This window comes from Trachypithecus francoisi, unplaced genomic scaffold (genome assembly GCF_009764315.1).
Source record: "Trachypithecus francoisi isolate TF-2019V2 unplaced genomic scaffold, Tfra_2.0 Lachesis_group3, whole genome shotgun sequence".
Taxonomy (NCBI): domain Eukaryota; kingdom Metazoa; phylum Chordata; class Mammalia; order Primates; family Cercopithecidae; genus Trachypithecus; species Trachypithecus francoisi.
In genome coordinates this window covers 35,093,171-35,097,442 of record NW_022681468.1, presented here as the reverse complement: position 1 = coordinate 35,097,442, position 4,272 = coordinate 35,093,171, and the positions used below count along the sequence as shown (strand labels likewise).

At 43.4% G+C, this 4,272-nt stretch overlaps 1 non-coding gene across 1 annotated transcript; it reads right to left on the bottom strand.

The window, feature by feature from the left end:
- Positions 1-3,781: 3,781 nt before the first annotated feature.
- On the bottom strand, positions 3,782-3,910 carry LOC117071911. Its single transcript, XR_004432636.1, has one exon. It is a non-coding gene; the product is annotated as a small nucleolar RNA SNORA11 (small nucleolar RNA).
- Between the last annotated feature and the right edge of the window lie 362 nt (positions 3,911-4,272).

Here is a 4,272-nt window from a genome sequence, read left to right as displayed (position 1 = left end):
GGGATGAATGCATAAAGCAAGTTCTGAGAGGCCCATGAAGAGACTTAGACTCCCACACGATAACAGAGGGAGACTTCAACACCCCACTGACAGTATTAGACAGATCGCCAAGGCAAGACGAATCAAAAGCAAAGATACTCAGGACCTGAACTCAACACTTGACTGAACGGACCTAGTAGACATCTATAGAACTCTCCACCCCAAAACAACAGAGTATACATTCTTCTCATCGCCACATGGCACATTCACTAAAATCAACCAAAGAATTGGACATAAAGCAGTTCTTAGCCAATGCAAAAAAAAAAAAAAAAAAAAAATTATACCAATCACACTCTTGGACAACAATGCAACAAAAATAGAATTGAATACAAAGAAAATTGCTCAAAACCATACATTTACATGGAAATTAAACAACATCCTCCTGAATGACTTTTGGGCAAATAATTAAATTGAGGGAGAAATGAAGAAGTTATTTGAAACGAATGAGAACAAAGATACAACGTACCAGAATCTGTGGGACACGGCGAAGGCAGTGTTGAGAGGGAAGTTTACGGCACTAGATGCCCACGTGTCTTATTTAGTCTTCATAATAGCCTTATGAGATAAGATGCTGTTTCTATCTTTATTTTATAGGTTAGGAAAAGGCTTAGAGTGGTTAAATAATCCGCCCAATTCACGTGGCTAGTGAGGGGTACGATTGGTATTCTCGCCCAGCCTGGTTCCAAGCCCCAGCTGCTCTTCTGACCTGCTCCTTCTTTTGCCTCATCCTGTCTCCCGAGTTCACCTGCTTTTGGAGACCTGAAAGCTTTGACTGGAAAAGCTCCTGTGATTGCATATTTTTTCCAAACTGGCCTAGACTCGTTCTTTCACAGGCTGGATGTACCAAGCAACACAACAAACATAACATCCAAACAATCATGGGGGTAGTGGTGGCTGAGTAAATTTACTTAAGGGACATTTTGATGTCACCTCTGGCAAAAGTGAGCTATTGTCCCAGATTCTGAAGTGGCATAAAAAGCCTTCAATCAACCATTGCTCTGACACCAGAATTCTACTTGTAGAAAATTATCCTATAGAAATAATTGCTTGAGGATCTATGTAAAGATTTTCACTGCAGCATTGCTTTGTAATAGTTAACTATTGGAAATAACCTAAGTATCTGTTAGTAGGTGATTGGTTATGGCCCATTTAAAAGAATGTAGCCATTAAAAAAATATGGTCATGACTTACGGTATAAATGCGGCTGTAGAGGCTGGACATGGTGGCTCATGCCTGTAATCCCAGCACTTTGGGAGGCTGAGGCAGGAGAATTGCTTGAGTCCAGGAGTTCCAAACCAGCCTGGGCAACATAATAAGACCTAGTCTCTACACAGAATAAAAAAATTAGCCAGGAGTGGTGTCATGCACCTATATCCCCAGCTACTTAAAAGGCTGAGGCAAGAGGATTGCTTGAGCCCAGGAATTTGAGAGGTCAGGCTGCATTGAGCTATGATTGCGCCACTGCACTCTAGGCTGGGTGAGAGTGAAACTTGATGCTAAAAAGAAAAAGAAAAAAAGGACTGGATGGCTGGGCTCAGGCGCTCATGCCTATAATTCCAGCACTTTGAGAGGCTGAGGTGGGAGGATCACACAAGCTCAGGAGTTTGAAACCAGCCTGGTCAACATAATGAGGGCTTGTCCCTACAAAAAATAATTTTAAATATTAGCTGTGTGTGGTGGTGCGTGCTTGTAGTCCTAGCTACTTGGCAGGCTGAGGTGGGAGGATTGCTTGAGCCCAGGAGGTGGAGGCTGCAGTGAACTGTGATTGCACCACTGCATCCAGCCTGGGTAACGGAGCAAGACCCTGTCTAAAACAAACAAATCAGAAAGAAAGAAAGAGGCTATTTCTCCCTTCCTTTTCTGGAAACCATTCAAAAGCAACAAGGAAAATGGGGAAAACTTCACAGACAATAATTTTTTGGTGAAACTAGGGGAAGCGGCCGGGCGCGGTGGCTCAAGCCTGTAATCCCAGCACTTTGGGAGGCCGAGACGGGCGGATCACGAGGTCAGGAGATCGAGACCATCCTGGCTAACACGGTGAAACCCCGTCTCTACTAAAAAATACAAAAAACTAGCCGGGCGAGGTGGCGGGCGCCTGTAGTCCCAGCTACTCGGGAGGCTGAAGCAGGAGAATGGCGTAAACCCGGGAGGTGGAGCTTGCAGTGAGCTGAGATCCGGCCACTGCACTCCAGCCCAGGTGACAGAGCGAGACTCCGTCTCAAAAAAAAAAAAAAAAAAAAGAAACTAGGGGACGCATATCATTTGTAGACTCCAGAATATGTGAGAAGGCTGCCGGTGTCACCATTAACCAGCACTCACTAGGGAGAAAGAGAGGATGCAGAGGGGGTGGATGTCAGGAAGCTCTAGGAATATGTACACCTCCTGCAGGTGGAGGATGCAACCTCAAATGCAAAAGAGATCTCCTTCCTTTGAAACAACAGCTATGGGAACTGGGTGAGTAAGGCTGACAGCAGAAGCCATCTTATACCCCGCTCAGGTTCACACGGCCCGTAGAAGTGGATGTTTTAGCTATCCATTGCTGTATAACAAACCACCTCCAAACTTGGTGATTTTAAACATCTATTTGTTATTCTCTTTCATAGTTCTGGGATATGACAGGTTCAGCGGATGCCTTGTGCTTGGGGTCCTCATATGGTTGCTGAGGATTAGTCATCTGCATCGTGATGTCAGAGTAGTCAGACTTCTTATCTGGTAGCTGATGACCCCAGAGCAATTGTTCCACGAGGCTTGAGTCAAAGCTGCAAGGCATCTTATGACCTAGTATGGAAGCCCTACAATGTCACTTTCAGCACATTATATTTTGTCAAGCAATTTACTAGGAGCGTCCCAGATTTGAGGGATGGGAGAAATAGACTCCACCTCTAAATGGGAAGAGTAGCAAATAATTTACGACCATCATTAACTGTCCACATGGGCCTACACAAAAAGTCAAATGGATGAGCAGTAGTTGTATGAAGCAGTCTGTGTCTATGGCTGATGGTGGTGGAAGGAAGCCAGCTATCCTAAAAGGATACCTTGCCCTGCCCCCCAATGGAGCTTCATGCAAATCACTTGTCCACTCAATAATGAGTGACACATGGCATCAAATTAAATCCACTATAAGGTGAAGGAGGAAAAGAGTGGCAAACATTTCCAACAACTGAAGAGTACTTACCAGAAAAACATTGACATAGAGCAGCTGAAAACTGTTCAAACATTAGGCAATTCAATTTTAAAAAGTGAATGCAGTAATTGCTTTTATGAAGAAAGACCACAAAACAGAAATATATTTACAGATTTTTTTAAATTACCATTTTGCAATCCCTAACATAGCAATTGGTTTAGGTAGGGATCATCAATAGATGTGAAAACGCTTGAGTAAAAGGCAATTAGGGAATAGCATATTCATGGTGCTAAAGTATCACCACATGGAGTAATTATAGAGGGAAGATATGTACCTTTACACTGGAGAAAGCTGGCAGTTACCCACTTTAACCAAGTGATCAAACTTGGAATTACTGATATCAAGACAGCCTAAACTCGTGTGCCTCCTGATGGAATGCAATATGAAATTCACAACGTCATTATAGGCAATGTTTAATCTGAATCTTACTAAGTCTTTGGACCTAGCTGGCAATTTATCAGAAATACAAGTGCTAGATAAACAAATGAAATAAATAAACAACCTGACAAATCTAGTCTATGGGATATTTTATAAAACAACTGGCATGCATTCTCTCTCTCTCTTTTTTTTTCCACATGTAGGGAGGACACAAGTTTTGTGCCCCTTGTCACAATGAACCCAGATCCCTGTTTGGTGTATTGTAAACAGAGGAGCCACTCTTCAACCGCCCTGCTCTAAGCAAACCCTGGCATGTACTCTTAAATAAGTAAATGTCATAACAAAAGTTGGAGATCTAGTTTAGATTAAAAGAGAATAAAGGCTGGGCGCCGTGGCTCACGCCTGTAATCCCAGCACTTTGGGAGGCTGAGGCTGATGGATCATAAGGTCAAGAAATCGAGACCATCCTGGCCAACATAGTGAAACTCCGTCTCTACTAAAAATACAAAAATTAGCTGCGTGTTCTGGCGTGTGTCTGTAGTCCCAGCTACTTGGGAGGCTGAGGCAGGAGAATTGCTTGAACCTGGGAGGTGGAGGTTGAAGTGAGCTGAGATCTCACCACTGCACTCCAGCCTGGCCACAGAGCAAGACTCCATCTCAAAAAAAAAAAA